Here is a 17,606-nt window from a genome sequence, read left to right as displayed (position 1 = left end):
TAGTGTCAGGGGCCCCTTGGAGTGCCACGGTGTCCCTCATGGTGTTTTGTATGTCCTTCAGCACCCCTACGATAGTGCCCAGGGCGGAGCTGATGGTTCTAAGCTCCTCCCTGAACCTCAAATACTGTTCCTCCTGCATGCGTTGGGTCTCCTGAAACTTGGCCAGGACCATCGCCATCGTCTCCTGGGAGTGGTGGTATGCTCCCATGATGGAGGAGAGGGCCTCGTGGAGAGAGGGTTCCCTTTGCCTGTCCGCCCCCTGTCGCACAGCAGCCCTCCCAGTTCCCCTGTGTTCCTGTGCCTCGGTCCCCTGGACCGTGTGCCCACTACCACTTCCCCCAGGTCCCTGTTGTTGTTGGGGTGGTGGGTTATCCTGGGATCCCTGTAGTGGTGGACACACCGGTGATTGACGTGTCCTGGGTACGGAGGTATGGGCCCGCTGGGTGGGTGCTGTGCTGGTGTTACCAGAGGGTGGAAGGTCAGTGTTGGCCTGTGCGAGGGGAACCAACTGTCCCGAGGCCCACAATGGTCCGGGCTGGTCATCTGGATCCAGTTGGCCAGAGCTGCTGTCATCACTGTAGGCCTCTTCTGTGGGTGGGGTGGAGATGTCTGGACCCTCCTGTCTGGTGACGTTGGGTAGTGGTCCTGCAGGGGTATAAAAGCATGATTATTGCATGTGTGTGTGTCATGGTGTGCAATTGGTGGGTGAGCGTGTACCCCAGTGCTAGCATTCCAGTGTGGGGGCTTGTGTGATGATGGTTGGGGGGGGTGTTAAGGGTATGTGCTTTGGGCATGCTTTAGTGAGGGGTGACCATGCTTTGGTGTTGCATGCAGGGCTTGGTGTTGGGATATGTGGTTTGTGTTATGAGTACATTAGTGAGGATTTGCCGTGATAGGGGAGGGGGTGAGGGTGGGGGTGTGTGATAGCATGCAGGTAGGGTGCGGGATATGATAGTTAAGATTTGACTTACCAGTGTCCATTCCTCCACCGACTCCTCCGAGGCCCTCAGGATGCATGATGGTCAAGACTTGCTCCTCCCATGTTGTTAGTTGTGGGGGAGGAGGTGGGGGTCCTCCGCCAGTCCGCTGAATCGCGATGTTGTGCCTGGATATCACGGAAAGCACCTTCCCCCATAGGTCGTTCCACCTCTTCCGGATGTCCTCCCGATTTCTTGGATGCTGTCCCACAGCGTTGACCCTGTTGACGATTCTTCGCCATAGCTCCATCTTCCTGGCTATGGAGGTGTGCTGCACTTGAGCTCCAAATAGCTGTGGCTCTACCCGTAGGATTTCCTCCACCATAACCCTGAGCTCCTCCTCGGAAAACCTGGGGTGTCTTTGGCATGACATGGGGTGGTGTAGGTGATGTATGGGGTGGTGTATGTGTTGATGAGTGTGGTGATGTGTGGTGGTGTGGGGTATTTTGAGCGTGGCTGTTGTATGGGTGATGGTGTTGTGTGCCTCTGTGTGGTGGGGTTGTCTATTGATGTAGTCTCTCTCTGGCCTTCTTTCAAATTTTTGGTCGTAGGGGTTTGTGGGTGATGTGGGTGTGTGTTTTATATTGTATTGGGTGTGTGGGAGGGGTGTTTGTATGTGTATCAGGTGTGTGTATTTTGAATTGTCCAATGTGGCGGTGTTTTGGAGATGTGTGTGTATTTTGAGCGCGGCGGTGTGTACCGCCAATGAAATACCACGGTTGAAAGACCGCCACGTGGATTCGTGGGTCGTGATAGCATGGGCGTGTTTCTGTTGGCGTGACGGTGGAGGTTTTGTTTTCGCCAGTTTATCATTGACCTTTGGTGTGGCGGAGTTGTGTGGGTGTCTGAATTTCGGCGGATTCCGAGATGTGTGTCATAATAGCTGTGGCGGAATTCCGCGGCCGCGGCGGTGTGTTGGCGGTCTTCTGCACTGCGGTAAGCGGCTTTTACCGCCGATGTTGTAATGACCCCCTAAGTGCCTTGTATAGAGTACGGTGTTACGAAGACCGCTGTACCCACTATGGCGATCTGACCGCTGCACCCTTGGTGGTCCGGCCGCCATTTTACGATGCTGATGGTCAGACTGCCAGAAGACTGCTGCCACTATCAGGATCATGGATCCCGACTGTTTGGCAGAGGTGGACATCATGGTCAAGCACAGCAGTGACGATGACGGCAAACCTGTGCTGATCATGACTTGCTTTTCTGCCGGCCTTTTCATGATGGGAACCCACCTTAAGAAGACCAGCAGCATTGCAAAGAAATGCCATTCGCCGTGCGGGGGCCCCCCTGTCAGCACAGTCGGAATGTTCATTGTCTGCCATGGAGTGTGCTTTCCGAATGTGCTGACAGCACAGTTAGCGCGGCTGGCATTGGCTCTCTTTCAGAGCCAAAGCCAGTACCACTGTACTGACTGTCCCACCAGCCCTATGGGAACATTGTAATATGGCAATCAGGAGGCTTCCAGCCTGGCGGCAGCCTCCAGACCACAGTATTGGTAGTCTAACGGTTGGACCACCAGAGGTGTAACTAGGCCCTGAGGTCCTGATTATGAGTTGGATGGTTAAGCCAGCCGAATTCCAAAACAGTGGTGGGGAGACTGCTTTCAAGCCGGTAGCCTCACCACCGTCGTACTTTGATGTTACCGCCAGACTGACCAGAGGAAACATTGTATTATGACATTCCCAACAGGCTGAGCTGCAGAAATAGTGCAGTGACAGTGGACTCAGCTCCCTCAGGGAGCCAAGGCCAATGTCATTGAACACAGCACACTCAGAATGTGCACTGTCTGCCATAGCAGACAGTGGGTATTCCAAGGGTGCTGACAGGGGGCCCCTGCACTGCCCACAACATGATTATGGGCAGTGCAGGAGCCCTCCTGTGGCCCTAACTCTGCCTTTCCACCAGCCTTTTTATGGCAGGACCTCACCACTGTGACTGACCACAACTGCCACCAATCCATCTGGATCCATGATCCTGGCAGTGGAGGCGGTGGTGGCGGTTTCCTGAAGGTCCCACTGCCAGGATCGTTATCTAATGATTCACTTTCTTGTCAAGGAATCACTTTGTGACAAAGACATCCTCTCAGCCTGCATACCTTGGAGACCAATGGTAATCACCTAATTAACCTTCCTGAAAGCTTCAGAGTATATCGCAAATAACTCCAATTTAGCCTGCAACAATTGTTAGAAGGAATGAGCCTTACAATGAAGTCAAACATTACAAGAACAATCTCAAGCATTAGTGTAGATATATGGATGATGTATTCACTATCTGGCAAGGTTCTCATAAAGAGTTTAAAGCTTTCCATGAATGACTGAACTGCCACACAAGTGATATAAATTTCACCATGCATTACAACAACCAGAAGTTAAACATTTTAGACTTATGGATAAAGAATTTCCGAACATCATCTCACTGCAAGTCTAACACTATCACCACTGATCGCATCACCATACTGTATTTCCCCAGCACAAACCCTAGCTCCCTCAAAAAGATTTTACTGCACAGCCAATTTCTTCAGACACAAAACTATTGCACAAATAAGGAAGAGTACTTTGGGAATGCTGAAACTTTGTGCTGTAAACTCATGGAACGTTGTTATCGCAAAAAACTAGACAAAAAAGCATTTAACGTGCATTGTATACTCTGCAATAGTCCTTACTGACACTTCCTATCAAAGAGCATGAAACACAACAAAAGCGGTTTGACATATAGACTATGTGCAAATAAAACTAACAAAATCATTAAGAATAATTTGAATTTGAATTTGCTTCAAAAGTTGAAGGTATCGGAACCACATTTTCCTTTAAAAAAACACTAAAAATGTTGTCTATTAAATATCCTTGTGATTTACACTACATTGGCCTAATGATATAAGAATTCTGAAAGAGAATTATAAAATGCAGGTCAAGACTAAACACCAGGGACACTCTTGGATGCACATTACACAAAAAAACAAAAACAAAAATAACAACAGTGTGGACTGTGTCATCACACCAGATTTCAGAGGGTGATCAACTGAATCTCGATTGGCAAAATGTGAGGTTGTATAAGAAGAAAGATTTGGGGCTGCAGAATAGGAGCTCAATTGCTATGATGAGATACTTTGCCTAATGAACAGGGAAATGAGCAGCTTTAGGATCCTCACTGGATGTAATAAATCTAATAAATTATTCTATTGTGTATAAGTAGCATGCATGACCTATCAATCTAATGTCATCAGCTAATTTAATGACAGAGTATGGAGAGCTATAAAACAGCTTCCTGTGCTTACACGATGCTTTGCTGCCTTGATCATGATCATGGCATTGTAAGACTCTTTATATATACCTATAATATTTATGATTTATAGTTGTGAAGTAGGAGTGTATGACTTTGATGAGACCTATTGCTCATTGAAGACATTAAACAAAGAGATTTGGAAATGTTCCAATCCAGTGTGTGAGGTCTACAGTATAATGTAAAACATAAGATAGTGGCAGTGTGTACATACATATACAAATCATACAAATCATACATGTTGGTGAACAGATAAGATAGTTCATGATGAGATCCCTCATTGGGATAAATAATCTGACAAACGTTTTAATCAATTATGTATGTTTTGCAATGCAAAATGTAAGATTATTAAAAGTGTAAACATTTACAAGCTCAATGAGTGATGTCATCAAAAATGAGGCACCTCTTTGAGCTTGGAAAGAATTAACGTCTCTTCTAGACAGCGACCTCTCCTTCTAAACTGATCTCTAAGACTTTTGTGTTGGTGGATCCATTATATCAGTAATGCATCAGAAAGAGTATGAATCATAGTCCACTTCTGTATTTTAAATTACCAAAAAAATGGTTCAAAATGGTGGCCCTGTGTACATTGTGGATTAGTCCTTTTCTATGATGACAGCTGACCAGTCGGCCATAAGCGGAGAGACAGTGGCTCAATATTCATGGCTATATAGTCCCATTTCTATGATGGGGACCGTACGGAAAGAAATAGGAGCAGGACCATCATTGGCGTCTGAACAAGACACAGATGGGGAAGCGCTTACACGCAAGCATCTCTATGAAGCAATTCATGCCCAGATTATGTAGGTTTTTTTTCTCAAATAGACACCCATACTTATTTTTGGCAAATTCTTTGTTTATAACAGGTGATGTTTGATTCAATCCTCAGATGTCTCTGAGCACATAATTTACAACCTAGACTTCAGTAAGAGCCCCATCCTTTACAATCCAACTCCTTTATCAATGCTCTTTACGTTTGCGATATTGGCAAAAGTGCTATTTATGCATCACTTTCAGGGTCATTACGAGTTCAGAGGATGGTTTTCACCATCCGTTGAACTTCCGACGGGGAGGTTGCCGCCACACAAGGTACCTCCCCGCCTGCCCAATTAAGGCTTCTGCCTGCCACTCTAGCGGGAAAGAGGCAATAGCATTGTCACCGGCTAGATATTGAGCCATTCGCATTGCTGTAGCCTTCAGGGTGCACAAGCACCCTTGCAATGTTCACTGTCTACAAAGCAGACAGTAAACATTGTGATGGTGCTGGGCAGGGAGGCATTGCACTGCTCCACACCAAAGAGCAAGTGCAAAGTGCATGGGCAGTATAGGGGCCCTCCTGTGGCCTCCTGTACCTGTCCTCCACGAGCCTGTCAGAGAACGAGGTTGTAATCCTCAGGGCAGCGCTCATTGCAGCGTTGCCCTAGTGGATTAGGATCTCTGCCACCGCCGGACTACCGGGATCCAGGAACCTGGTGAAGCTGGTGGTTACCTGGCCATTTGACCACCAGAGATTTAGGCCCATATTTATACTTTTTGACGCTAAACTGCGCTAACGCAGTTTAGCGTCAAAAAGTTTTGCGCCGTCTAACGCCATTCTGAAGCGCCATGCGGGCGCCGTATTTATGGAATGGCGTTAGACGGCGCAATCAGACCGGCGCTGCCTGGTTTGCGTGGGAAAAAACCACGTAGACCAGACAGCGCCGGCGTAGGGGGAAAATGGCGCATGGGCGTCTTAAAATGGGGCAAGTCAGGTTACGTCGAAAAAATCGTCTTAACCCGACTTGCGCCATTTTTTAACAACGCCCATCCCCCATCAACATGACTCCTATCATTGTAAAGATAGGAGTCATGCCCCCTTGCCCAATGGCCATGCCCAGGGGACTTCTGTCCCCTGGGCATGGTCATTGGGCATAGTGGCATGTAGGGGGGCACAAATCAGGCCCCCCTATGCCAAAAAAAATTATTAAAACAAAAAAAAAAAATACTTACCTGAACTTACCTGAATGTCCCTGGGGTGGGTCCCTCCATCCTTGGGGGTCCTCCTGGGGTGGGCAAGGGTGGCAGGGGGGGTCCCTGGGGGCATGGGAGGGCACCTGTGGGCTCATTTTGAGCCCACAGGCCCCTTAACGCCTGCCCTGAGCAGGCGTTAAAAAGTGGCGCAAATGCGCCGTTTTTTGCCACGCCAACTCCCGGGCGTCTCTTTTGCCCGGGAGTATAAATACCACGTAAAGGCCTGGGAGTCATTTTTTAGACGGGAACGCCTCCCTTGCATATCATTAACGCAAGGAAGGGGTTCACGCTAAAAAATGACGCACATTCCGGGAACTTTGGCGCTATTCGCCTCTAACGCCATAGTATAAATATGGCGTTAGTTGGCGTTAGTTTTGCGTCAAAATTGCGTCAAAAAAAACGACGCAATTTCGGCGCAAACGGAGTATAAATATGGCCCTTAATGTACTGGTTGGACTGCCGACTTTGGAGGCGGTCCTGACCGCCACACTCCTAATGACCCCCTTTGTGTTTCTTGACCCACAGAAGCCCACCAATACACAAATTTAGTTGAAGGTGAGAGAGCGTAGCTTAAAAATTACATATGCCAACGTGAAATGCTTAACAATGCTGCACATAGTAAACAACAATAATTAGTTATTTGCTTAACGTACATTTGAATTATGACTATGATAAACTGAACTAATGACAATAATGAGTAAACTTGTTTATGATATGATTATTCTAACTTATATTAGTATTTACAATATTACATTGAATATCCTATAGGCCTTAAGTTAGCGTGAGTCGAAGATTTAGCCGTGTAACTCTCATATTAAAGTATATTTTCTGTTTTTCTAGTGTGCTGACTCGCAAAGGGCCATGACCCAGCATTTGTTCTTTTCCTTGTTTCATGTAGCCATAATGATTTTCTTACCATCCGCATATTGGCTGTTTGTACAATGGACTTTATACATTTTGCAACAAAAGTAGAAATATTCAAGGACATTTGACCATGGAAAAGAGAACTTTTGACCTGAGGAACGTGCCAAGGCGATGACATCCTCCGGATGTGCCACCTACGAAGACGTCAATTATGAAGACCAATCAAAGTGTTATAAATTATCGTGGGGTGACAATTTGGATTACCTAATGTACAATTTGATAGGTTGAAGATAGTGGGGTATAGCGAATATCCAATAGAATTTTGGGGGAAGGTATATTGTAAAAGGGATAAAAACTCATGACACAGAGGGGTCGTTAGAACTAGGTAGGGAATGATATTGATTGCATCTAGAAACTCTGTCACTCTGTTTGGTGATTTGAGACTTAAACAAACTATCCTCATCCATAGACTGCCCCTTTACTCTTTTCCTCCTCAATGAGGGAAGTGTCCCCTGTCCCATAGACGAAATAGATTGACGGCGATCTAACTGATGTCCTGAAGACGAAGACTGATCCTGTATGCTGACTTATTCCGAGGAGGATAATTATGACAATGCTATTGTAATTTGTCTGTTTGCTTTTCCTTTCTAGGTACCAACTGCTGTATTTTTTAATAGAGACCTTAGTTAGATGTTTTCCAAATTTGTGTTTAAAATTATTTTGCATGAAGCCCAACATGCTGATGCTAATTAGTGGTTAGGCTAGGTGATCACTTTGACTGACACAAATAGACGTGACTCACATTGTGCTATTCTGAACTGAGACGTATATTATATTCTATGCACTCTGATCTATGCATATCTTATGTTGGTGCTCTTATGTTTGTGATCGTTGTATTTTCAAAGTCTTATCACAGATGCCATATCGTGACTATGCTCTTTTGCTTCTTGGTTTTGAGATTGACACTTTTGCTATTAGATTGTAATTAATAGGGAATAAAAATTCGCAAAATTCTAATAAGGTGTGTTTATTCATGACTGAAAGGTCATGATTGCGCCGACAGTTTAATCAATGTCTTTATCCAAAGTAAAGTGTATTGTGGTGATAAATATTGATGACTTCATTGATATATTGCTTGACGAATTGATCAGTTATCTCGTTCTGCGGTGTCTCACCACTTGGTCAAAAGATTCATCGGCCTAAAACGAGTCCTAATGTGTATAAAATTTACATAAAGGGATGCGTTAACAGTTCTGGTAGCAGAGCGACGGTTTGGCCATTGGGGGCCCCAGAACGGAAAATTATTGTTTATTTGTTTTTCTGTAATAATGCAAATTGGAGGTATGATGGGTTTCTAAGTTCACCATGACTTTCCCGGGATCTCTGAGCCTGTCTGAATAAGTTGGGAATGTTCTCGGCGCCATAGTGTATGTGGTTAAGGTTTTTGCGCTTGCTTAAGCGTATGCCTTTTGCAGAAGATTGTGAAGATTTGTGTGTATTTAGGCCAAGATATGTGTTGTTTAGTAGGAGTGGGCGCACTCCACAGTATGAGAGTAGGGAAGTCAGCGTACTTCATGTGAAAGTAGCGCTTAATACTCAAAAATTATCCACGTGTTTGGTTGTTTATGTATGGACCTGTTGAGGTCTAAGACTTCGGAGTATGAAGACAAATGTGGTTTGTGTTGTAATCTGTGCGGTTTAATAGGTCAATCGGGTGTGGTTGACAAGTCAAGTTTGAGTCATAATGTGTGTATGAAACCTTCGATGGAGATTTGACAAATTCTAAAGTGCACTAGAAGGAGTCATTGACAAGTCAAGAGTAGAATTTGTGGGTCGAATTCTGCTTGCGTATGCAGGAACTGATAAGGAGAGAGTAGCGGCTGGGGCTTTAAGTGAAATCTCTGTAAATTTCTAAAGCGAATGTGTTACCCTTCCTGTAGTAAACCAGCAGATTTGTGGTGTTATTTAAGGTGCTCGCAATAATCGCATTAGTTTATGTGAGATTGTATAGGTTCAGTAAGGAGCAGATGAGCTGCAAGACTTTGTCAGCTGCAGTGTGTGTGAGTGTGACGTCAGTGGGGCCGCGCTGAGATAGGTCGGTTGTCGAGAGGGGTCGCGCACGGATTGTCTGCCGTCTGTGAGAGGCAATAGGTTAAGAAGGGCGGGTGAAGAGTGTCCTGGGAACTAAGTCACTTCTGATTAAATACAAAACTAACTGAGAATCGCAAAATGAATTTTGTTAAAGCGTTCAAGAGCGCTCTAAAGGGAGACGTATATATTGTTGCAACCGATGGGGAGCCTACACCACCCGAGGGTACTCCAGCTTATATAGTCATGGAAGAGAAAGGTGTCGCGCCTTGTTTATGGATGAAACAATGGCGCAAATTAACAGAGAAAGAGGGATGTCTAGCGTTCCCAGAACATGGGACGTTTAATCCAAAGGTACTGGAAAATTTGAGGTGGATGTTAAGTACACAGAAACCACCTCCGAGACCAGCTCAGTATGAGGCTTTGGCAATTTGGGACTTGATGGCTCTTAAACATAGACAAGAAAGGTTTCAGAGAAGACTGAGAAGGGCAGAAAAATCCTATGCAGAGGCTAGGTGGGATAATGAGAACAAAATATGGAGACGGGGAATTGTAGACGGATTGAAATTATTCCCAGCAATAACACAGGGAGAAGAGACGCAGGGAAAGAAAGCCTCTTGTAAAACAGATAAAGACTCGAACAAATCTAAAGAGAATAAAAGATCTTGGGAAGAGGAAGATGATTCAGACAATGAGGAATTTATGGATAGATTATTACATGATCGTCCGCCACCATATGCGGTAAGCGACAGTGCTCCAAGTACTAGCTTGGATCCTGGGAACCAGACGCAGGAAAAGGGAGTTACTGATACGGTACAGACTAGCGATACAGCTTTGATACAGAATTGTGACAGTGTACCCACTGCACCAAACATACCGATACAGTTGCAACCTCCACAGCAGATACAGAGAATCTACCCTCATGTCCCAGTGCTTGAGACGACTACGAATTTAATAGTGCCGTCAGACCCGATATACACGAAGCCAAAGTTAATACAAATTGAATCAACTCCGAAATTATTATCTCAACCACAGCTGATAACAGGATACAACCCTGTAGGAGGTCCACCATTAGTACCTGTTCCGGGTACACTGGAACAGACCTATGGAGTTACTGCTCCAAGAAGTCTGGTCCGGGTCAGACACCTGCCGCCATATCGTTACCCAATACTGTCAGTCCACCAGTACCATTGTATGCACAGGGTAAAACAGGGGTGTGTGATCAGGGAGTGATGACTCAGGAGGCGATAAGAGGAGGGTCTATGGGAACTCCACAGATAATGGCCCCAGGAGAACAAGTAATTGAACAGCCTAGGCCCTTAATGGACCTTAGTCCGGTAGGAGCACCCCTCGAAGCAATGCGTCAAGCAGGATTGGGAGTTCAATCCCCACAAACCATAAGCACAAATAACTCACATTCCCCAATGATGCATGCAGGGAACATTTCTCTAAAGGGTTTTACAGTTCAACAGTTAAATGAATGGTTAGAAAAGACTTATACTTCACAGAAAACAGCAATGGTTACAATCGAACCACAGAAAGAAAAGCAGGATGAATACCTGAACTTTGTACGACTAGGGGCGGAAGCTGCTGAGTTAGTAGAAGGGACAATGGGAGTAAATAGATTGGAGTCATACACAGAAGTGGAATTGAGATATTTATGCCCTAAGATTACCAAAGAAGTAGGCAAAGTACATCAGAGATTAGCGAATTTAGCAGATAAATACAATATTGATATTGGAAACACTAAGCATTTGAAAAGGAGTTACAGATTATATTTTGACACAAAGGATTTTGAGCATATGAGATCTGCAGGAATGAAGGCACATTTGAGAGAACTGTTGCAAAGCGCACAAATTTGGGGTGCACTGGAGAAATGGGAAGGCTGATGGCCAAAGAAAAGAGATAAGGGAAAAGGTGACAGCCCAGGGTCTAATCAAGCCAAGACCTCACCTGATTTAGAATCGGTAAAAATATTACCTATGAGAGAGACAGCTGGTGGTGTCTTAGTTCATGTGCCTTGGACTAGAGGAGACATTTTATCCTTTACTAACGATTATCCCAGATTGAGAGAGAAACCGATCCAGTGGTATCAGCAAACAGATAGATTTGTGACGCTTGCAAAGTGTCTCTGGGAAGACTTGAACACCTTGTCCGAGATCATTGTTCTGCCTGATTTGTGGCTCGAATGCAAGTGAGGGGTAGATTGGCCAACAAAGGAGCCAGCAAGAGATAAAGTGACCGGGGCACCTTCTGAAGAGGTGATGAAGTATTATCATAAGGTGATTGAGTTTTTGAAACAAAAGGTTTCGCCGAAAGTGACTGATTGGCAGAAAATCGACCGGACCTCTCAAGAGGTTAAAGAGTCAATGCATGCTTATTACGAGAGATTGTTAAAAGCGTTTAAGCACTACAGTGGTACTGAGACTATTGAACCGAAGGAAATGAACCACCTTGTGTTCAGATTCGTCGAAGGATTGAGACCAGAGGTTAGCCAAATGATTAAGAATCATTTGATTTGTTGGCAAGCTAAACCGATTGATGTGGTGTTGCAGTATGCAAAGTACTGTAGTGATGAGATTGAGTTGAAGCAGAAAAAGTTGAAGGAAAAGGTGATGGTGATGCATATAAGGGCTGCACAGGCTGGAATACAGGGAAATGGAGTTCAACAGATGATACAGCAACAACCGCAAATGAATGGTGTGTTTCAGACACAACCGAGAGGACGAGGTAGAGGGTTTGTAAACCGCGGTTCAGATTTGAATACGGTTGTAATTCAAAATGACGTTCAAGGGGCGAAAAAGATGTCACCATGTCACGCGTGTGGGGGCATGGGGCACTGGAAACGGGAGTGCCCGAATATGGTGCAGGATGGTGCAGTCCAGTAAAGCACTAATGTTGGTACATTACAAAATTCACGAGGCCCGAAAGTGAGACATCAAAACCCAAATTTTCGGAACAACTTGGTACAAATGCAAGGGGTACAGCCCATGCAGCAGATGCAAATGCCTCGTTTTCAGTCAATACAAATGCAACAAGTGCAGCAGCAGATGTCTGTGGTGCCTAGACAGCAAATGCAATTACCAATGGCTCCGATGGGACAGCAACAGGTGATGCTTCCTCAGCAGGTCACAGGCCAGGTAACAAATCAAAACAATACTGTACAACAGTTTCCATTACGAGGTGAAAATGGCATGAATGAAGATTGGTCAGATGATAGCTCTGATAGTGAAGAATGCAGGCTAGCAGCATTCTTAGAGGTGGATCAGAGAGGCCCATATGTCGAGGGAAAGGTGATGGGGTATAAGGTTTAATTCCTGGTTGACACAGGAGCTACACGCTCCACAGTCAGAAGTGCGGAAGTTCCAAGATTGCCTCTGTCAGGGCGTACCATAAGAGTGGTTGGACTAGCAAATCAGTATCTGACTAACCCGATTACAGATCCAGTGCAAGTTGAGATCGGCAACTTCCAGGGGCTACATAGATTTGTAGTATGTGATTCAAGTTGGTATCCCTACTGGGAAGAGACTTACTGTGCAAGACAAAATGCTCGATTACCTGTTCCAATGATGGAATTGAAGTACAGACAAATAGTGACGATGAGTGAGATAAAAGTCAATTTTTAGAGGAAGAAGCAGGAACAAATGAGGACTACCCTCTGATTACTCTATTCCCAATACATACTTTGATCGCTCTGCCTGTCGAACTACAAGGGACAGTAACAGAGAAAGTGTGGGACTTAACTGGGAAAGAAGTAGGATTGATAAAAGGAGTAGAACCGGTTAAGGTGCAGATAAAACCAAATGCAGTGTTCCCACAAGTGCCACAATACCACATGACTCAAGATGTTCTTATCGAAGTGTCACAAATAATTGCAGACTTTCTCAGACAGGGAGTTCTGAAAGAAGTCTTGAGTAGTCCATTAAACTCTCCCATAATGGGTTTAAAGAAGCCTTGTGGAAAAGTTCGAATTGTGCAGGACCTGAGAAAAATAAATGAAAATTGTGATAAAGTGTTGCCCTGTGGTACCCAACCCAGCAGTAATAATGGTTCAGGTCTCCTGTGATGCTGAATGGTTTACCGTAGTAGACCTATCACAAGCCTTCTTTTCAGTACCTCTCCATGAGGACAGCCAATTTTTGTTCAGTTTTAAATTCTTGGATAAGGTGTACAGTTGGTGCAGAATTCCTCAGGGGTTTTCAGAATCACCGTCCATCTTCAACCAGATATTGAAAAAGGATTTGGAGCCACTAGTACTGCCTTTTAATTCAACTCTTGTGCAATACATTGATGATTTGCTAATTGCGTCCAAAACGAGGGACAGTTGCAAATACGACACCATTGCATTACTAAATCATCTGGGGAAAAACGGACACAAGGTGTCACCCAGAAAGTTACAATACTGTCAAAAAGAGGTGAAATACTTAGGACATTTGATTGAAAAAGGGTCCAGGAGAATATCAAAAGAAAGAATAACAGCTTTTCTTGCAAATGAATCCTCCAACAACAAAAAGAGATGTCAGGATGTTTTTGGGAATGGTGGGCTACTGTCGCCAGTGGATACCCAACTTCTCAATCATTTCAAAGCCATTGATAAAACTGACTCGTAAAGAAATCAAGGATGAGCCATATACTATAACCTTGTCAAAAGAAGAGTTTGAGTCATTTATGGAGCTAAGAGAATGCATGTGCAGGGCACCAGCACTAGGAATGCCAGACTACGAGAAACCTTTCATGTTGTTTTGTCATGAACGTGATGCTTGTTCTTTATCTGTCTTAACACAGGTCCACGGAGATGCAAATCACCCTGTGGCATATTTTTCAGCTACCTTGGACCCTGTCGCAGCAGCCTTAACGGGTTGTTTGCGTGCAGTTGCAGCAGTTGGTCAGAGCCTTTTTACAATGTGAAGGCATAGTCATGGGATACCCTCTAACAGTAATGGTTCCACATTCAGTTGAAATTCTGTTAACTCGAACTAAGACTCAGCACATGACAAGTGCACGACAAACGAGACGATCATACTGGGGTCACCAAATGTCATGCTTAAGAGATGCACTGTACTGAACCCGGCAACTTTACTTCCTAATGAAAATACTGAAATCAAAGATGGGGAAGAAGTTGAACATGATTGTCTTGAGGTAACCGAGCTGTGTACCAAACCTCGTCCAGACATACAGGACACACAGTTAAAAGAAAATGATTGCATTATGTATGTCGATGGGTCCTGCCTAAGAGATTCTGCAGGAACACTAAGAGCTGGCTATGCGGTATGTACCATAACTGGTATCGTTGAAGCATCCTGGCTCGAAAAAGTGTTTTCTGCAGAAGTGGCAGAATTGATTGCCCTTACAAAGGCATGCCACGCAGCTGTAAATTTGAAAGTCACTATCTATACTGACAGCAGATACGGATTCGGAATTGTACATGATTTTGGCCAACTTTGGTCACAGAGAGGTTTTATGACCTCATCTGGTTCTCCTGTGAAAAATGGGGAACAAATAAAGGATTTGTTACATGCGATTCAGTTACCTCTTGAAATTGCCGTGGTGAAATGTAGTGCTCACATTAGATCACAAGATTTTGTGTCCATAGGAAACGGCTATGCAGATCAAGTCGCAAGATTTTGCGCATTGAACTGTATATCGTTCAAGGTGCAATGGGAATTATTACCACAAACTGAAAATGACACGTGTTTAAACCTAGCATTGCGGGTAGTTGACACATTGGACGAACTAAAAACATTACAAAGCCGTGCAAGTAAGGAAGAAAAACGCTCTTGGCAAAGAATGCAATGTGTACAGAGAGCTGATGATTTATGGGTTTCAGAGGAAGGGAAATTAGTTTTGCCAAACAGCCTTCTATCCCAATTCGCCAGGCTCTACCATGGGCAGGCTCACCTGGGAAGAGATGCCATGATCAGGTCATTTAAAAATGATTGGTTTAACCCAAAATTCAGACATGCCGCAGAAATTACTTGTCACAGATGAATCATTTATCAACAGATGAATGCAGGAAAAGGAACCATGGTAACTTTGAGCCATATTGGAAGAGCTGGAGGTCCATTTAACAAAATGCAAATGGATTTCATTGAAATGCCTGTTTGTGGAGGACTGAAGTATGTGTTGGTGATTGTGTGTGTTTTCAGTCATTGGATTGAGGCATATCCCACACGTCGAAATGACAGCCTTACAGTAGCAAAACGACTACTTAGGGAACTGATACCAAGGTTCGGGTTTCCGGTTTCTATAGAATTGGATAGGGGTAGACACTTCGACAATGAGGTGATTAAACTTCTGTGTGCCGCACTCAACATTGAACAAAAGCTGCATTGTAGCTATCACCCCGAAGCATCAGGACTAGTAGAGCAAATGAACGGTACTTTGAAATCGAGAATGGCACAAATGTGCGCAGCAACTAACATGAAGTGGCCAGATGCCTTGCCTCTAGTGCTGATGTCAATGAGAAACACCCCAGGCAAGAAAACAGGACTATCTCCCCATGAAATCCTCATGGGCAGAGCTATGAGATTACCAGCAGTACCTGCAAATGCACTAGTGAATATTACAGATGATATGGTGTTGGATTACTGCAAAGGTTTGGCTGATGTGATTCGCTCTTTCTCTCACCAGGTGGAAGCTAACACGTTGCCACCGATCGGCGATCCAGGCCACTCTCTACAAGCCGGTGACTGGGTGGTTGTCAAGAAGCACGTAAGAAAATCGTGTCTAGAATCACGTTGGAAAGGGCCATATAAAGTAATATTGACGACTACTACTGCTGTGAAGGGTGCCGGAGTTCCCAACTGGATACATGCCAGTCATACGAAAAGGGTAACGTGTCCTGTTGAAGAGGAACTTGAAGTTTCCGGCACAACAACTTTAGAAAGAGAAGTCTCAGGGCCAGAGAACAGTCAAGAAGTAACTGAGACTACTGGAGAGCCCACTGAGAACAGCCTTGTTCCTCAAACAGTCAATGAGTCCGAAAGAGGTGACAGAGTGCCTATCTCAGTAGAGGCAGCAGGAGAACTAAGTCAAGAAGAGGTTCTCCCAGAAGTAGACGTATACGGGTTAGAGCTTGAACCCGGCACAGAACCAGAAGGAGAAGGAGAAGAAGGAAAAATTGTAGAGAGAAATCAGAACGTATCAGAGTCTCCTGCCAGCTGCAGGTCCATCAAGAGAAAACACCATATCACAAGAGGAGGGTGCTGTCCAATGTCCTGAAAGGACACATCAAGAAAAGATACATAGAGGCGACAATTGGCCAGATAAGCCACTCTACAAGATAAGAGATGTATCAAATGACACAATAATAGAAGAGAACAATACATCTTGAGTGGATGATCTGAGTGAAGGAGAACAACAGGCTGAACGAAGATTAAAAAGAAAAAGAATCGCAAACAGAAGCTATACGGGTCCTGAATTGGCATATGCTACAACTTCTGAATGGCAACAAGAATTTCTAGCATTCTGTTTTGATCGAGAAGTACCAGGCCAATACTACGGTACCTGAACGAATCTGAGGGAAGCTTGGTTAAGTTCTGGGAAATTTTGAAATTGAAAAAAGACATTGTAAACTACCGGAAGTGACACTAAAACTGGATTGACTTTAAACCTGATTACGACAAGCTGCTAACCAAATTTGACAAGAGGTCCTGGAGTGAGTGAAGACGCTGTAATATACGCAGAAAAAAAAGAAAAGAGAGTTTATCCTCGAGTTGGTTGTTGATCTGCTGTCCGATTCTATATAAACATGGCTTACAATAGAAATAGCTGCAAGGGAAGTAAGGTGTGCGGTTGGCTAGGTCTTATAATAGGTGTTGTGTGTGCAGTAATAATTGTGGGAGTGATTGTAGGAATGCCATGGATAGAGAAAGAAACTATTAACGCTACTTCAAAACCTGAAACTACTACACTAACACCGTGGGAGAGATTTGAGCAGGACGCACAACACATGCATGAGGGAACTAATTCAAAGGGGGAACTTTCTACTAATGTCTTCTATCGCTTGCTAAATGAATATGTGGAGACTATGGATGCGAAAGATTGTTATGTGTGCACTAAGATTCCTTCATCTGTGCAGGAGGGAGTTACTTATCATAGCCTCCCTTTAACTTATGGAATTAGCTGTAGCTTGCTATTAACAAGATTCTATAATTAAGAGCATGTGCAATACTTCTATTCAAACCTGGATTTCGTGTTTTCCTTTGTGCCTGTGATTGAATTTTTAAATAGATTAGCTAAAGAACATGATATAAAATTAGTTAGAGGTTTCTTTGAGCCAACACTTACCTTCGGAACTGCTTATGCACATCGCAATAATTTGACTTGCTTATTATCGCCTCTAGAGAAAAGCTTTTTAGATCACACAGATGATAGACGCAAAGC

The sequence above is a fragment of the Pleurodeles waltl genome, chromosome 8, assembly GCF_031143425.1.
Source record: "Pleurodeles waltl isolate 20211129_DDA chromosome 8, aPleWal1.hap1.20221129, whole genome shotgun sequence".
NCBI classification, from domain to species: domain Eukaryota; kingdom Metazoa; phylum Chordata; class Amphibia; order Caudata; family Salamandridae; genus Pleurodeles; species Pleurodeles waltl.
This window is presented reverse-complemented; position numbering follows the sequence as displayed.